Source organism: Panthera pardus, unplaced genomic scaffold, assembly GCF_024362965.1.
Source record: "Panthera pardus isolate Hobbes unplaced genomic scaffold, ASM2436296v1 HiC_scaffold_13, whole genome shotgun sequence".
In the NCBI taxonomy this organism is placed as follows: Eukaryota; Metazoa; Chordata; class Mammalia; order Carnivora; family Felidae; genus Panthera; species Panthera pardus.
The window spans coordinates 132,304,382-132,323,658 of NW_026526688.1; the positions used below are offsets into that span (position 1 = coordinate 132,304,382).

General features: G+C 37.7%; 1 protein-coding gene and 1 pseudogene across 3 annotated transcripts in view; both read left to right on the forward strand.

Annotated features, from left to right (window-relative positions):
- ABCG2 (ATP binding cassette subfamily G member 2 (Junior blood group)) overlaps positions 1-19,277 on the forward strand; it is a 120,115-nt gene that overhangs the window by 20,627 nt on the left and 80,211 nt on the right. The gene's annotated exons all lie outside the window — the stretch shown is intronic.
- On the forward strand, positions 13,241-18,811 carry LOC128776583 (60S ribosomal protein L27a-like; annotated as a pseudogene).

A 19,277-nucleotide genomic window follows, 5' to 3' on the forward strand; every position in this document is an offset into this window, starting at 1 on the left:
CCTCTACTCTTTCCTGGTCTTTCCTGACCAACACAGATATTTTTTTTTTTTTTCTTTTCATTCATTCCAATTAAGAGTGTATTTAAAAAAAAAAAAAAAAAGAGTGTGTTTAAGGTTTCTTCTCTATGTAGCCCACACGTATTCACCATTTAGTACTGAAATTTTTTTATGGATGTTAAGGAAACCAGGCTGTACAAGGCAAAGCCAGTTATTTTCTTAGGAATCAGTTTGGGGTCCCTTTTAGTACACTAAAGAGGGGGGAAATATTGATCAAGTCTACCTTGTCTTACCCCTATACATTGTTTCTCCTGGGACACCTGGAAGTATTTGTTTAAATCTAGATTTCTCGGTCTGTTTTTTATTATTTATTTATTTATTTATGTATTTATGTATTTATTTATATTTTGAGAGAGAGAGAGAAAACACACAAGAGGGGGAGGGGCAGAGAGAAGGAGAGAGAGAATCCCAAGCAGGCTCCACACCATCAGTGCAGAGCTCAATGTCGGGCTCAAACTCATGAATTGTGAGATCATGACCTGAGATGAGATCAAGAGTCAGATGCTTAACTGACTGCATCACCCAGGCACCCCATCTCTCTCTCTCTCCCTCTTTTAAAGCAGTCTGTACAACCAACGTGGAGCTCAAACTCACAACCCCAAGATCAAGAATTGCATACTCTACCAACTGAGCCAGACAGGTGCCCTGTTTAAATCTAGATTCTGACTTATTATCTACTGAATATGAATCATGTTTGGGGACGTGTGTGTTTCTTAAGAGTCTTAATTTTTTAAAAGCACCTGCAAGTGATTCTGATGTAGCCTAAGCTCAACTGTTATGGCTTTATAATTAGTTGTATCAGTTTAAGTTTAGTGTGTCAGCAGTTATATTTAAGAATCTGCCAAATGAGGGGCACCTGGGTGGCCCAGTTGGTTAAGCGGCCAACTCTTGATTTCCACTCAGGTCATGATCTCATGGTTTGTGGGTTCAAGCCCTACATCAGGCTCCATGCTGGCAGTGCAGAACTTGCTTGGGATTCTCTCTCCCTCCTTCTCTCTCTTTGCCCCTCCCCTGCTCACTTTCTCTGTCTCTCAAAATAAATAAACTTAAAAAAAGGGAGGGGGGTGCCTGGGTGGCTCAGTTGGTTAACTTCGGCTCAGGTCATGATCTCGCGGTCTGTGAGTTCGAGCCCCGCATCAGGCTCTGTGCTGACAGCTCAGAGCCTGGAGCCTGTTTCAGATTCTGTGTCTCCCTCTCTCTGACCCTCCCCCATTCATGCTCTGTCTCTGTCTCAAAAATAAATAAACGTTAAAAAAAAATTAAAAAAAAAAAGAATATTGTAATAAAAACATCTCCTAAAAGGGGCAAAGAGCACAGTCTAGGAGAATTTGACCCAGCAACTTTTTTCTTCCAAGCAGGCTGTGTTAACTGCTAGGATCATATCAGTTTTAACTTATAATTTTTTTTGTTTTAACTTATAAAATATTGCCGCTTGCTAATGAAATTATAAGCTTGAAGGAATAGCAAAGTGAATAAATAATGAATACAATGTTAATTAAGATGTCTACATATTAACTATAATTAGTCACTAAATATAGATTATCTAGTTATTAGACATAAATCAATTAATTTTTTAAGTATGCCCAAGATAACAATTTTAATTTTAGAATATTTGATATTGAGAATTCTTCTTGATAACAAGTAGATAGCAAGACTACATATTGAAACCACCCAAAACAATAAAACTGTCTTCCCTTTAGGAAAAACAAGGACCTAGTCAACAATTTGAAAAGACTATATCTGAAAGAAATTGACTCAGTAATTAATAACCTTCTACAACACAGAGTACATGGCCCAGATGGGTTTACTGGGGAATTTCACCAAACATTTAAGGGAAGATTATACCAATGATTTACAATATCTTGTAGATAGAAGCCAAAGGAATACTTCCTAATTCAGTCTATAAGATCAGCATTATCCTAATGCCAAACCCAGACAAAGATATTGCAAGAAAAGAAAACCATAAGATTAATATCTCTCATGATATAAATGCAAAAATTATCAACAAAATAATAGTAAGTTGAATCCAACAATGTGTAGAAAGAAATTACATCACTTGGGATTATACACCAAAAATTATACCCAGCTGGGATTTATCCCAGATATGCAAAGGCAAGTTTAACATTTGGAATAAATTAATGTCATCCATCACATCACAGGGCTAAAGAAGAAAAATCACATGATCATATCAATAGAGGCACAAAAAACATTTGACAAAATCCAACACTCATTCATGATCACAAACTCTCAGTATAGGAATAGAAGAGAATTTCCTTGAAGAAGACACAAAGAAATGGAAAAAGATTCCATGCTCCTGGATACGAAGAACAAATATTGTTAAAATGTCAATACTACCCAAAGCAATCTACATATTCAACGTGATCCTTATCAAAGTAACACCAGCGTTCTTCACAGAGCTAGAACAAATAATCCTAAAATTTGTATGGAACCAGAAAAGATCCTGAATAGCCAAAGCGATCTTGAAAAAGAAAACCAAAGCAGAAGGCATCACAATCCCAGACTTCAAGCTATACTACAAAGCTGTAATCATCAAGACAGTATGGTACTGGCACAAGAACAGACACTCAGATCAATGGAATAGAATAGAGAACCCAGAAATGTACCCACAAATGTATGGGCAACTAACCTTTGACAAAGCAGGAAAGAATATCCAATGGAATAAAGACAGTCTCTTCAGCAAGTGGTGCTGGGAAAACTGGACGGTGACATGCAGAAGAATGAGCCTGGACCACTTTGTTACACCATACACAAAAATAAACTCAAAATGGATGAAAGACCTCAATGTAAGACAGGAAGCCATCAAAATCCTTGAGGAGAAAGCAGGCAAAAACCTCTTTGATCTTGCCCGCAGCAATTTTTTACTCAACATGTCTCTGGAGGCAAGGGAAACAAAAGCAAAAATGAACTACTGGGGCCTCATCAAAATAAAAAGCTTCTGCACAACGAAGGAAACAATCAGCAAAACTAAAAGGCAACCGACAGAATGGGAGAAGATATTTAAAAATGACATATCAGATAAAGGGTTAGTATCCAAAATCTACAAAGAACATATCAAACTCAACACCCAAAAAACAAATAATCTAGTGAAGAAATGGGCAAAAGACATGAATAGACATTTCTCCAAAGAAGACACCCAGATGGCCAACCAACACATGAAAAAATGCTCAACATCACTCATCACCAGGGAAATACAAATCAAAACCACAATGAGAGACCACCTTACACCTGTCACGATGGCTAACATTAACAACTCAGGCAACAACAGATGTTGACAAGGATGCAGAGAAAGAGGATCTCTTTTGCATTGTTGGTGGGAATGCAAGCTGGTGCAGCCACTCTGGAAAACAGTATGGAGGTTTCTCAAAAAACTAAAAATAGAACTACCCTAGACCCAGCAATTGCACTACTAGGCATTTATCCATGGGATACAGGTGTGCTGTTTTGAAGGGACACATGCACCCCCATGTTTATAGCAGTACTATCACCAATAGCCAAAGTATGGAAAGAGCCCAAATGTCCATCGATGGACGAATGGATAAAGAAGATGTGGTATATATATACAATGGAGTATTACCGGCAATCAAAAAGAATGAAATCTTGCCATTCGCAACTATGTGGATGGAACTGGAGGGTATTATGCTAAGTGAAATTAGTCAGAGAAAAACAAAAATCATATGACTTCACTCATATGAGGACTTTAAGAGACAAAACAGATGAACAAAAGGGAAGGGAAACAAAAATAATGTAAAAACAGGGAGGGGGACAAAACAAAAGAGACTCATAAATATGGAGAACAAACTGAGGGTTGCTGGAGGGGTTGTAGGAGGGGAGAGGGGCTAAATGGGTAAGGGGCATTAAGGAATCTACTGAAATCATTGCTTCACTATATACTAACTAATTTGGATGTAAATCTTAAAAAATAAAAAATAAAGTTAAAAATAAATAAAGAAAGAAGAGAATTTCCTCAGCTTAATAAAGAACATCTACAAAACGCCTCCAGCGAACTTCATACTTAATCATGAGAAACTAGAATAAGATCCCAATAGGATCAGGAACTAGGCAAGGATGTCCCTTCTCACCACTCCTTTACAACATCATACTGGAAGTTCTAATGATTCAATAAGACAAGAAAAAGAATAAAAGTTATGCCAATTGGGAAGGAAGAAATAAAACTGTCTTTGTTTGCATGTGATATGATTGTCTATGCAAAACATCCAAAGAATCAACAACAAAAACTCATAGGGCTAATAAGTGATATAGCAAAGTTGCAGGATACAAGGTTAATCTACAAAAATCAACCACTTTTCTACTTACCAGCAAAAGCCAAGTGGAATTTGAAATTAAAAACAATGCAATTTACATTAGCAACCTCAAAATGAAGTCCTTAGGTATAAATCAAACAAAATATAAACAAAATCTGCATGAGGAAAACTATAGAAGTCTGATGAATGAAATCTAAGAATAACTAAATAAATGGAGAAATATTCCACGTTTATGGATGGAAAGACCCAATATTATCAAGATGTCAGTTCTTCCCAACTTGAGCTATAGATTCAATACAATTGCAATCAAAATCCAAGCAAGTTATTTTATGGTTATCGACAAACTGATTCTCAAGTTTGTATAGAGACAAAAGACCCGGAATAGCTGACATAGCATTGAAGAAAAAGAACAAGTAAGAGGATTGATACTCCTGATTTCAAGATTTACTATGAAGCTACAGTAATCAGGACAGTGTGGTATTATTAGTGAATGAATAGACAAATAGATCATGGAACAGAATAGAGGGCCCAGAAAGAGAACCAAATAAATATAGTCAATTGATCTTTGACAAAAGAACAAAGGCAATACAATGGAACAAACAAAGATAGTCTTTAGTAAACAGTGCGGTGCTGGAACCAATGGACCTTCACACACACACAAAAATAATAATCTAGATAAAGTCTGTACACCGTACACAAAAATTAACTCAAAGTGGATCATAGATCTAAATGAAAAACAAAAAATTCCTAGAAGATAACAGAAGAAAAGGTAGATGACCTTGGATATAGCAATAACCTTTTAGATATAACACCAAGGCATGACTTAGGAGAAAAATCATTGATAAGATGGGATTCATAAAAATTAAAAATGTCTGTCCTGCACAAGACAATATCAAATGGATGAGAAGACAGACTACAGACTGGGAGAAAATATTTGCAGACTCTGTCTTTTCCTTATGATCTACCTAAGTGTATATCCATGCTATGTTGCTATGATTAATCTTAGCTGTGAGTAGAACTATATACTGAGTTCTGTAAATCCTTCCATGAATACAGAATCCTTCCATGAATCTCTGAATATAGGGGACCCCCCCAAAACACTAAGGAAAGGGTATATTTTTCTTCCAAGTGCAGTTTTAAATGTTTGGAAGTATTTTAATTAACTAAGTTTATAAATTAGATCAAATATTGAAAGATCTCTTAGAAGTGAATAATAAAATGTGCTAGATTTAGAAATAGAGAAATAGTATTTGTAACCTGAATTTAAGGGCTTGAGGAAAACTAGAGTCTGAAATTTGTAACTTTAATCGTCAAATACTAATTTCTAAAACCCAGGTGAACCTGAATACACTTTACAGCTCACAAAGATGTCCCTCAGCAGGATTCAAAAAACCCTCAAATTTAATATATCTCATCAGCCTGGAGCAGATTGCTTGCCCTCCTAGTCTCAATGGCAGAAAGGCATCTGTTCAAACAGTCCATAGCTCCATATCATTAAGATTTCAGTTAAAAAGAAGGAGCCTAAGATCCAGCCCTATGTATACCATTTGATAGTATACCGTATCACATCATCTTGCAGAATCTGCTTCTGATGGTGATATTGAAATGTGATTTCTAGGGACGCCTGGGCGGCTCAGTCTGTTAAGCGTCTCATTCTTGATTTCAGCTCAGGTGATGATCTCGTGGTTCCTGAAATTGAGCCCCGAGTTGGTCTTCACACTGATAATGTGGAACCTGCTTGGGTTTTTCCCTCTCCCTCTCTCTCTGCCCCTCCCCCCCTCAAAATAAATAAATGAACTTCAAAATAAAATAAATTAAAATAAAATGTGATCTATAAAAGCATCAAGTAGGTAGGGTGTCAAGTTGAATTCATGTAACAGCTGGTAACTCTATGGTGTTAAAGACCCAGGAAAAGCTAATAAAGACTAGTCCTTTAATATTCTTTAATACCCTTGACATATTTCTCCATTGGATGATGAAGAGTGTGGCAGGGGTCTCTAGTAGAACAGTCATGCCTGAAACCTACTTGTTATGCATTAAAAAAACAACACTATAGGGGCAACAGGGTGGCTCAGTCAATTAACCGGCTGATTCCAGCTCAGGTCATAGTCTTATGGTTCCTGGGTTTGAGCCCCATGTGAGGCTCTATGCTGACAGCTCAGAGCCTGGTGCTTCAGATTCTGTGTCTCCCTTTCTCTCTCCTCTCTCTCTCTGCCCCTCTCCGACCTGTGTGCTCGTGTTCTCTCTCTCTCTCTCTCTCTCTCTCTCTCTCTCTCTCTCTCTCTCAAAGATAAATAAACATAAAAAAACAACACTACAGTATAAGGAGAAAATAGAGATTTCCCCCCCATACCTAGCATAGTACCTGGCATTTACTAAACCTACCAAATATTTGTTGAATAAATGGAGGTGAATGGGGAAAGGGTTAACATTAGGCAGGGATAGATAAGGCTTCAGCTGCAAGTGGAAAGCTAAAGCAGGAGTGGGGCTTGGGGAGAAGCAGAAGGATAAACGCATTCCAGACCTGCCTGGGCAAGGTGCCTTGAGTGGAGTCTCACAAACTTTCTTATAAATTCCCAGTAAAAAGTCAGAGACAACAATCCTCAGCAGCAACCCAGTTGGGACCCCTCTCACTCTTGAGAGCTGTATACTTTCCCTCAACAAACTCTATCACTTTGCTCACTCTCTATTTGAGAGATTCAGTCTTTGACTCCACAAGACAAGGACCAGCATCTCTCCCACCCTCCTGTAACAGAGGAACTATTGATTTACTTAGGGCATTAAGATGTAAACATCTCAAAGTTAAATGATAATATGAGGCAGTGGTTCTGGAGACATAAGAAGCAGTAAGTGATAAATTGCCAAATGAATGGAAGTGAGAAAAGTGTTAAGAACTCAAAGTAGGGGGAGACCACTGTAGGCTATACTGATCAAATAAAGCTTCATGGAGAAGGTTAGTCTTAGAAAGTCTTGGCTTTAAAAATATTTAGAATTTGAAGATGGGTGGGGAAAGGCATGAGAAGCAAGAGTATGAGCCAAGGAAGGGAAGTCAGAAAATAAGATGCATGAGTTTGAGATCATGTTGACCCTCTAGCATGGCCACCTCATCCTCTTAAAAAAGAAGAGCAGGGAGAAGCCTCCTAACACCAGGTTGTGGTGGTCCTGCTTCTCAGGCTCAGGAGTTTGGACTCGATTCTTTTATTTTAAAAAATGTCTTTAAAATTTTTTCTTTTAAGTTATTTATTTATTTTGAGAGAGAGAGAGAGAGAGAGAGAGAGAGAGCAAGGGAGGGTCAGAGGCAGAATCCCAAGCAGGCTCCACGCTGCCAGCACAGAGCCCAATGTGGGGCTCAAACTCATGAACTACAAGATCATGACCAGAGCCGAAATCATGAGTTGGATGCTTAATCGACTGAGCCACCCAAGGCGCCCCTGGACTTGATTCTTTTAGTAAGGAAAAGAATGAATGGTTTTTCAACAGGCAGTGTTATAAAGAAAGACTTCGGTGATTCTAGAATAAAGATTATACTCGGGACAAGGGCTAGTAGGATGGTTTAAGTTGGATTGGAGGAGTAAGTGTTGTTGGAAGAGAATAGTTAGGAAACAGATACAACATAAGAAAGGGCTAAGCCACAAGATCAGAGGTTATGGAAAGAGATTCCTTAGACATTGTAAAGGAAGAAGTCATGGGATGGTGACTACATAAGGAGGGCTAAGAGTGTCTTTATGAAAGTAAGAGAGGAGGGTCCATTTTCAGAATGAAGTATACATCTATAGATTGTTTATATTTTTAGTTTTGTTTTGTTGTAATTTTTTTTTTTTTTTTTTTTTTTTTTACACCAAATGAGCTGGAATCAGTGTCTACATCAGAAGGTAGTGTGGACAAAAGTGTACTTTTTCAAAGACAGAAAAGAATATTTGCAACTCACAATGTTTTTGGAACACGTTATTCCTGGGGGTTTAACTCTTATGTATTTTAAGATTAGAATCTTGGCTTTTCCAAATAAACCTCGTGAGAGTTAAGCAACCCATACTTAGAGGGATAATGAGTGTGCTGATGAACAGGAATGTTGCAGTCGGCTGGGGACTTTGGAAGACGTTTCAACCATTTTGTAGAGAAGAACTCAAGACATAAACAGATTGTCCTTCAGGACAGAGGACAGGTTGTCAAATACTCTGCCAGTGCAAGTGAAGGGAAACACAATTACAGGAATTTTTTGCATGTTTTTTGATGTGTCACTGCTGGTAAATACGCTTCAGGAAAGGATGAACAGCTCCTGGCCAAGGAGGAAGCTGCTTTAAAGAAAGCAAAGCCAAAACAAAGAATTGGCAGTACTCTTAAGAGGCTGGGTAGCTTTGTTCAGGCCAGCCTGGGCTTCCTGTTTTGTGGGCTTCTCAAACATTTTTTGATTTTAACTGACAAATATTGTAGCAGCTTAGGGCCTGGATTTCAAGTCTATTTCCATGCAGAACCCACTCCTCTGATTCTGAAATTGCTTCTGAAATTGCTGAAATTCAATTCTGAAATTGCTTCTGATTCTGAAATTGATTCTGAAAGTGCTTCTCAGTCCCTACCACCCAGCCTTAGAGAAGACAAGATGGCTAGAGGGGGCTGGAGTTGGTTATTTATCTCTTCCTAGGTAATTTTAAACTTTGATAAAACCCTAATAGGTGGTTAGGGTCTGATAAAATAGTATCTCTTGAAGACAGGCTTTGTTAAGAACAGAATGCTCTGGTTTGTTTCAAAATTGTTTCCTCTTCCTACGGGAAGCTGAGGGGGATTTTTCTCTGATCTTTACTGTGAGCACCTGGTAGAACTTCAGGAGCTAAAACCCACAAAAATGAGGTGATCCTCTTGGAGTTTTTAGCTCATAGACCTGTCCACCAGCAATTTATCAATTGCAATTCAGGTTTTCTTACCTTGGCACTGGTTTCCCAGAGTTTTTGTTTGTGAGTTTTTGTCCTATTAAGTTGTGATTCTCTATTCACCTGTCTGTCTCCCATTTTAAGGGAAGCAGTTTGCTCCTTGTCCTCACTTCTCTGACAGAGCTAAGAAAAGCTATTGATTTTTCAGTTTGTTCAACTTTTTATTTGGTGTTAAAGGAGTCCAAGGTCCTTATGTGCCTGACTGGCCATTGGAAGTCTGCTTGAATGATTTTAACTACCAAATTCTGTCCTCAACAGCCATGTTTGTTTATATGTGTGAATTAGTTCTCAAATGATCAATTGCTGCTCAAGTGCTTATGTCTTACTGACATAACATCAACCTAGTTAAGAGGCTGGGCCTCACCTACTTGGGTCTAGAAACTGGATCTTCTCAGTGTGCTTGTGCTGATGGGCTCAAGTTGCTGATTCATAGTAAGTTCACAAGAAATTGAGGTATGAATTAGAATGACAATTGATTTTCTTATGGACATTCTATGATTTAGAAACTCAAATCTCCAAGTGGGCCCTTCTAGATATCAGAGTAGAGAAAATGGGGCACATTTAAGAGCTTTGTCATCCAAGTAATGGAAAATTTTGTGTGAGCTGTCTCTACCCATAATAAAGAAAAACCTCTCTAGGGACTGGAAATTTCACACTGTTCTGATCCAATGTTATTATTAGTCTAATAATTGTGATTACTACTAATAAAGACACCATTTATGGGATGATTCTTCTGTGTCAGGAACTATGCTAAACACTTAATCCTCAGAGATAAAGATTATTATACTTTGGTAGATTAGGAAGGTCATGTGATTTAATCAAGATCACCCACCCAGTTAGTAAAACCCTGAAGCAGGATTCAAAAGCAGAGCTCTCTGAGCCCAGCATATACTATATGGACTCTCAACAATTCTTGGACTATCTGTTTTTTAGTTTCTATAAAGAAGAAACTCTTTGTGTTAAACACATTCTTTATTCTGGTAAGTTATTGTAAATAAAGTTATATATAATTCAGTTTTAGCTTTGGCCAGTTAACAAAGATGATTGTGAAAAGTTTTCTATGAAATTTTATAAACTAGAATATATTACGTATATAAAAGAAGTGTAGAGAATATTGTAATAAATGCTTATGCACCACCATGAGGATTCTTATATGTTAGCATCATTCTCTTCTTTACAAAGAGATTCTTTTAAAATAAAAATCAATCAGGTCACTTTTCTTTTTGAAACCCTCTGATGCGTTTCCACATCTAAATACAACCTCAAAGTACCAATAAGCCACTAAGCCCTACACAATCTTTTACCATTTTCCCTCTCATTATTGACACTCTAACGTTGCTATGCCTTGAAGATGCCAAGCATTTCCTGTCTCAGAACTTTCGTGCAGACCTCTCCCTCTATCTGCAACACTCTGATATCAGTATACTTATAGGATTAAGTTTAACTGAAAGATAGTGGTATAAACAATATAGACACTTATTTATCTCTCATGTTGAAGACATCTTGAGGTGGGCATTCCAGAAATAGTATAATGTTCATGGTTTCAGGGGCATCTGGGTGGCTTAGTTGGTTAAGCATCTGACTTGAGCTCAGGTCATGGTCTCCCAGTTCATGAGTTTGAACCCTGTGTCAGGCTCTCTACTGTCAGCTCAGAGCCTGCTTTGGATCCTCTGTCTCCCTCTCTGTCTGCCTCTCCCCTGCTCACATTCTCTCTCTCAAAAACAAACATTAAAAAAAAAAAGCTTAAAAAAAAAGTCCATGGTTTCAAAGAACCCACATTTTTTCTTTGTCATATATGGCTTCTACTGTCAAAGTCATTTCACAGTCCAAGCTAGCCACAGGGATTCCACTCATCATGTTTGAATTCTAACTAAAAGGAAAGAGGAAGGCAGTAAGAATACTCTAGGTTACTATGAAATGTTGGATCAAGGAGGAAATGGAATACCTCGTTTTTTTTAAATGTTTTTTTGAAGTTAAACCTTTGTTGTCTAAGTACGATCCCATCACCTTCATGGCAGCCTCAGAGGACAATAATAAGGTGTCCTTTCAAACTGAACTTGTTTCTATTCACCCTTCTAGTAAAAATGTAGTTGAGCTTGATCTTTCTGTACCACCTATGGCCCAGAGAATTCAGATTTCTTTTATTTTAACAATAGAAACCTTTTTAAAAATTAAAAATAAATGCTATAAAAATTTTTTTTCACAATCACCTGTATTAACAGGTCAAAACTAAAACTAAATCATTTATAACTAGTTTTATAATAACCTATCAGAATAAAGAATGTATTTAGCACAAATGGGGTGATAAAACAGTCCAAGAATTGTTGAGAGTCCATATAGTACTTGTAAAATAAACTCCAGTATATAAAAATATATTTATTGTTATTTATATGTTAAAATTTATAGAATTTACTTATTATGGAGTCAGTGAAAATAGTATTTTTCATGAACACAAGGCTGTTGAAAAGAGAGTTTATTATAGTTGCAGGAAGCCTCTGAAATAAACTTATTTTTGATTTTGTTTTGGTTGTACACTATTGAGAAAAATCTGATTTACAGACTAGTAGTTGGACATGGTTTCAGGTTTTTGTATTGCGTTCATCATCTTAATAATTTTATGATTTTCTTTGATTAAACAGAGATGACAAGAGAAGACTTATTCTGAAATACATATAAACATACATAAATTAGCTTGTATGCTTCCAATATGTTAAACTTACCAAAGTTTAGTATGTGAAAGATAGTATGTGAAAGGGCACTATATGTTTTTGTATAATTTCTTAAAATGTTTAAAAACATTTTTTAATGTTTATTTATTTTTGAGAGAGGAAGAGAGACAAAGCACGAGTAGAAAGGGGCAGAGAGAGAGGGAGACACAAAATCTGAAGCAGGCTCCAGGCTCTGAGCTGACACCACAGAGCCTGATGTGGGGCTCAAACCCATGAACCATAAGATCATGACCTGAGCCGAAGTCAGACAGTTAACCGACTGAGCCACCCAGGTGCCCCTTAAAATGTTTTAAATAAATAAGGAAATACTTCTCTATATATTTATATACTACATGTTGAACTGGAATGTTCCTATGGTATCAGAGGATAATTCTTCTGATGTCCAATGTTTTTAGTTTAATGATATCTTATGGATTGGCAAGTTGCAGGTGACATTCTCCATGGCCTTTGACACCCACCAGACGGGAGATTTACAATCCCAACAAAATTGAGGATGTACTTGCCAGTTATGATACTTTTTTTTTAAGTTGATTTATTTATTTTTGAGAGAGAGTACAAGTCAGAGAAGAGCAGAGAGAGAGAGAGAGAGAGAGAGAGAGAGAGACAGAGAATCCCAAGCTGGCTCCACATGATCAGCAAAGAGCACAATGTGGGGCTTGATCCCACTAACCATGAGATCATGACTTGAGCCAAAGTCACAGGCACAACTGACTGAGCCACCCAGGCACCCCACCAGTTATGATGCTTAAACTTCTGTTAGTGGGTTCACACACAGAATCCCATATGTAGTCAAAGAATAATTGCTGTCTTTCACAAACTCTAGTAGTGTTTGTTTCTGAGAGAACACTTGTTGCTCCTATAAAACTGCTACAGAAGGCAGCCTGTTTGTCTCTTGGTAAAAGAGGCAACACCGCCTCTTTGGCTCTGTGGCTGACCCCATGTTGCAAGACTGTGTTGCTGAAATGGGGGCCAAGAGGAAAGGCCCCCTTGCAGTGCAGTGTGGATTGATGTTCACCTAATGCGTTCAGTACCACTTCCCTACCCATACTTTTATCCTTTCAGGAACAAACAGGCCTGGATTCTAAATGTGCCCCTGCTTGGTTGCTGGTGTGGCCACAAGCTCTACTCCTCAGGTTGCACCCCAACCATCGCCCCCCGCCCCACACCTATCTCCCACAGTGGGCCTCAGGGCAGGGGGCTGGCCTGGGCTTAGGAGCCTGAGGCTGCATGTTCAGACCCTGTCAGACCTCAGAGACTGGCAGGCTGGTGCACTCTGGCACAGCCCTGATGAGGCCAAACAGCCCTGGGGCCAATCCCTAATATCAGCTTTGCTGAGTGGGCCACAGGGCAGATCCTCCCTCCCCAGGTCTACAGGCCCCTTGAACACCATCAGGCTTCATCCCCTGCCCCACCTCCCTCTGGCCTTCTCACTAAGCACCGTTTTCCACACAGCCATTCAGACAGAGGAAGACCCAGAAACTTCAGAGCCACATGAGCCACTGCCATTGCCGTACCTGCAAGCACTGGGACTCACCAAGAGGCTGGTGTAATGCCGGTGGCATGCATCACCACCAGATCGACTGAGACAGCTACCACCCAGGTTACTTTGGGAAAGTTGATATGAGGCATCACCACTTAAAGAGGAAGCAGAGCTTCTGCCTAACTGTCAATCTTGATAAATGGTGGACATTGTTTAGTGAGCAGACACATGTAAATGCTGCCAAAAACAAGACTGGAGCTGCTGCCATCATCGAGGTGATGGAATCAGGCTATTCTGGGGACAGGAAAGCTCCCAAAACAGCCTGTCATCATGAAGGCCAAATTCTTCAGCAGAAGAGCTGAGGAGAAGACTAAGGGTATGTGGAGGGGACAGTATGTGGAGGGAGGTTCTTAATGCTAACAAAATGCTTAAAAACAAAAAGAAAGAAAAGAAAAAAGAATGAACAGGCCTAGGGCAGGAGTCCAGCCCCTCTTCTCTAGCTGGAACTGAAGGATTTATGCACTGATCAAAGTGTGTTGGGAACTTGATGACAGTGGGGCACAGGTTGCCATGGTTCTTAGAGTCCCCCATTGGCACAGTCAAAATCTACTTTGGATGTGGAAACAAATCTCAAATTGGACTATGGACTGACGCAGGTTTATGGGTGGGCTCTTTTGAGCCAATATACAGAAGATGTAACTGAGAATGCCAAATGCATTATAGGAAGTATATTTAAAAAACAAAAACCAAAAAACAAAAAACTTCCTTGGGGTGCCTGGATGGCTCTGTTGGTTAAGTGTCCAACTCTTGATATCTGCTCAGGTCGTGATCTCATGGATCACGCTTGTGAGATGGAGCCCCGTGTCGGGCTCTGCACTGATAACTCAGAGCCTGCTTGGGATTCTCTGTCTTTCTCTGTGTCTCTCTCTCTGCCCCTCCCCTGCTCTCTCTCTCTGTCAAAATAAATAAATAAACTTAAAAAAAAATTCCTGAAGCTGATTTGCAGTCATTCCCCTTTTCCACCCCAAGCCCCAGAAAACTGCTAACTTACTTTCTGACTCTACAGCTTTGCCCTCTCTAGGCATTTTGCTAAATGGAATCCTATACTCTTTTTACCCTGGCTTCTTTCACTTATCATGTTTTTGAGGTTCATCCATCTTGTAGCATGAATCATTCATTTTTATTCCTGAGTAGGGTTCTATTGTATGGATACAACAAATTTTGTTCATCTTCTAGCAAGTTGATAGACATTCAGGTTGTTTCCAGTTTTGGGCTATTATGAATAATGCTACTGTAAACATTTGTTTACAGGCTTTTGTGTGAATATGTGTTATTATTTCTTTCACATAGATTCCTAGGAGTGAATTTGTTGAGTTATATGGTAAATTTATGTTTCACTTTTTAAGAAACTGCCAAATGGGGGAGCCTGGGTGGCTCAGTCAGTTAAGCGTCTGATTGCAGCTCAGGTCATGATCTCGTGGTTCATGAATTCAAGCCCCACATTGGGCTCTGGGCTGACAGCTCAGAGCCTGGAGCCTGATTTAGATTCTGTGTCTCCCTCTCTCTCTGCCCCTCCCCCATCACATTCTGTGTCTATCTCTCAAAAATAAATACACATTTAAAAATTAAAAGAAAAAAAAAAAGAAACTGCCAAATTATTTTCCAAAGTAATTGCACCATTTTACATTCCTACCAGCAATGTATGAGAATTCCAGTTTTTCCACATTTTCTTGCTAACATTTGTTATTGTCTGTCTTTGGTTATAGCCATTTTAGGGTAGGAAGTGGTATCTCACTGTGACTTTAATTTGTATTTTCATAATGACTAATGATGTTGAGCATATTTTCATGTGCTTATTGACCATTCATATATTTTTGCTGAAATTTCTACTTAAATCTTTTGCCTATTTTTAAAACTAGGTTAATTTTTTTATATTGAGTTGTGTTATAAATTCTGGATACAAGTTGTTCTATAGTACACGTGTTTAAAAAAAAGACATATGCAGTATTTACATTAAAAAAAAATGTTTATTTATTTATTTTGAGAGAGAGAGCAGGGAAGGGGCAAAGAGAGAGAGGGACAGAGAGAATCCAAAGTAGGCTGCGTGCTGTTAGCACAGAGCCCAGAAGTGGGCTGGATCTCACAAATGGTGAGTTCATGACCTGAGCCAAAAACAATGGTCAGACACTTAGGTTCCCCATTTACATTTTTAGTTTCACTACAGGATGGAACGAAAATATATGCATGTTATTTATTTATTTATTTGGGAAGAAAAAATCCATGCTATGGACACAAGTTATCAGAAATATGATTTGCAAATATTTTCTCTAAATGGCTAAAATATTTTAAAAACAACATTTACATAAATGGTTTGTGGAGTTCCTGAAGCCTCTCTGTGTTATCCTAGGATTGTCAGACCACAATTTGAAACCCACTGCTAGTGAGCATTTCAGTGGCATTTTAAACTCAGCAAGCTGAATAACTCATCTCCGGCAGAATCACTGACTGGTGGAGTTGAAAGGGATCTTACAATTAACCAAATGTCCTTCTAACTTTGTAAATAAACTCAATAGCTTAATTGCAATGCCTGTATGCAAGGTTTTATGGAACACTGGAGGCGGAGCTTAAATTGAAGATAAAAACATCAGGAGTCATTGAGTTTAGCTAAGGCAGGAGTACAAAGAGAGAGAGTCAGTATTTCCTGTTAAGATTGGGGTTTTATTTGCTGGCTCATGATAAAGAAATTTAGACATTAAAGAGAAGTGAGGAAGAACTCTGTAGGAACCAGGCTTTAATAATAGAAGTCCACCTCATTGGCTGTTGTTTAAATAATAACAACAATAAAAAAAACTCATGCTGTTAAGGAAATTGTATTGTGTTCAGTATAGAAGGGCCAACTTTGCACATTTACCTCAAACCACCCCATGCCTCCTTTGCACATATGATTTGTATACATTTCTTTTTGTACACTCCTTTAAACTTACCTCTTTTGTTCATTTAACAATGAATTTGTTGAGTACCTCTTATAAAGCTAGAAACTGGCCTTAAAATGTAGTTCACACTCTTTTAAGGCAAATATTTAACTAAGCAGTTATAAAGTCATGGACTAAGTACGAAAACAAGTTTTATAGGTATGTTTATAAGTATAAAACAAACAAACCTTTAGCTAGATTGACTAAGGAAAAAGAGAGAAGACTCAAATTATTAACGTCAGTTGGGACATTGCTACTGATTTTATAGAAATAAAACATATTATAAAAGAAAACGATGAACAATTGTCCAACAACAAATCAGATAACTTAGATAAGAGGGACAAATTCCCAGAAACATACAATCAGCCAAACCAACTCATGAAGAAATAGAAGAGCTGAGGGGCTCCTGGCTGGCTTAGTTGGTGGAGTGTGTGACTCTTGATCTCTGGGTTGTGACTTCCTGCCTCATGTTGGGTGTAGAGACTACTTAAAAATAAAATCTTAAAAAAAAAAAAAAAGAAAGAAAAGTTGAATAGATCTACAACCAGCAAGGAGATGGACTTGGTAGTAAAAACCTCCCAACAAAGAAAAACAATGGACCAATTAGCTTACAGATAGATTCTACCAAATCTTTTCAGAACTAACACAAATCCTTCTCAAACTCTTCTAAAAAATTGAAGAGAAGGGAACACTTCCTAAGTCACTCTGTGGAGTCAGCATTCCCTGGTACCAAAGCCACACACAGACACAATAGAAAGAAAGAACTATAGACTATTATCCTTTGTGAATATAGACACAAAAATTCTTAACTTAATAATAGCACATCAAATTCAAAACTTATTAAAAGGATTATAAACCATGACCAGGTGGGATTTAACCATGGAATGTGAAGATGGTTCAACACATGAAAAACAATCAGTGTACTATACCACATTATTAGAACAAACAAACAAACAAAAAACTGTGTGATCATCTCATATAGCAAACATATTTGCAGAAAAGATATTTCACAAAATTAACATGCTTTTATGATAAAAAAATCACTCAATAAACTGGGAATAGAAGGAAACTTCCTCAACATGATAGAGGCCATATATAAAAAATTCATAGCTAACATCATAGTCAGTGGTGAAATACTGAAGACTTTTCCCCTAAAATCAGGAACAAAACAAAGATGCCTGCTTTTCCCACATCTATTCAACATTTTAGCCAGAGCAATTAGGCAAGAAAAAGAAAAGCATCCAAATTGGAAAGGAAGTAAAATTATCTCTGTTCACAGATGGTATATGATCTTATACATAGGAAACCCAAAAGATTCCACACACACACAAAATTGTTAGAGCTGATAGGCAAATTCAGCAAAGTTGCAGGCTACAAAATCAACATGCAGAAATTACTTGCTTTCCTGTACTGCGGCAATAAACAATCTGAAAAGAAAATTAAGAAAACAATTTCATTTACAATAGTATAAAAAACAATAAAATACTTAGGAATAAAATTAACTAAGAAGGTGAAAGACTTATACACTGAAAACTGCAAAAGATTGCTGAAAGAAATTGAAGAAAACATAAACAAATGGAAAGATATCCTGTGCCCATGGATTGGAATATTTAATATTGTTAAGATGACAGTGCTACCTAAAATTATTTACAGATTGAGTGTAATCATTATCAAAATCCCAGTGGCATTTTTTTCAGAAGTAGAAAAAACCCATCCTGAAATGCATCTGAATCTTAAGGGACCCTGGATAGCCAAAGTAATCTTGAAAATGAAGAGCAAGTTTAGAAGTCTCACACTTTGTGATTCCAAAACACACTACAAAGCTCCTATAATCATGAGTGTAAGGACAGACATATAGACCAATGGAATAGAATAAAGAGTCCCAAAATAAACCCATGCATATATGGTCAACTGATTTTCAACAGGGGTACAAAGACAATTTAATAGGAAAAGGATAATCTTTTCAAGAAATGGTGTTGGGAAAATTGCATATCCACATGCAAAAGAATGAAGTTGGATCTTTTCCTTATACCATAAACAGAAAACACTCAAAATGGATCAAAGACCTAATGTTGAGAGCTAAAAGTGTAAAACCTTAGAAGAAAACATAGGTGAAAATCATTATGACATTGGATTTGGCAATGATTTCTTGGCTGTGACACTGTTGCTTATTTTACAGGATGTTTTCCATCCTTGGCTTATGATCATTGTGTGACAATGGCAACTCTCAGATATCACGACCACAAAAAGACTACTGGACATTTCCAAACATACTCTGTGTGTTTGGGGTTGGGGGGCACATTATGAAAATATTTATGAAATACGTATGAAAATACTTATGAATAAAATTATTTGCTATCTGAAATTTGTTTCAAAATAATTTGTGGGAAAGGGGGAGAAAAGGAGAATATGAATGAAATGAAGATTGGCCACTAGTTGTCGATATCTACATTGAGGCTCAGCATATCTTTTTCTAACTTGTGAAATGTTGTAATTTTCCATTTTCCATGAGAAAATGAAAAAGATGATGGAGATATTTGAGGACTTGTATTTTCAGCACTACTTCAGCATTTGAGACCCTGAAACTACCCAGCTACATAATATCTAAAAATATTTGATTAAAGATTAAAACCCACTTTTACAAGATTAGGTGAGTTCACTAAGATCAGTAATGGAACAAAGGCCAAGCAAGTAAGCTAACTCATTGGGTATCTGAGATCTACAGTGATCGTTTTGATCTGAGCTGCATCGCACAGAAAGGATGGGGTCAAAGCCTTGAGTTCACATAAAATGGAAATGTAACACCTAGACCCAGGAGAGGTATACCCTCA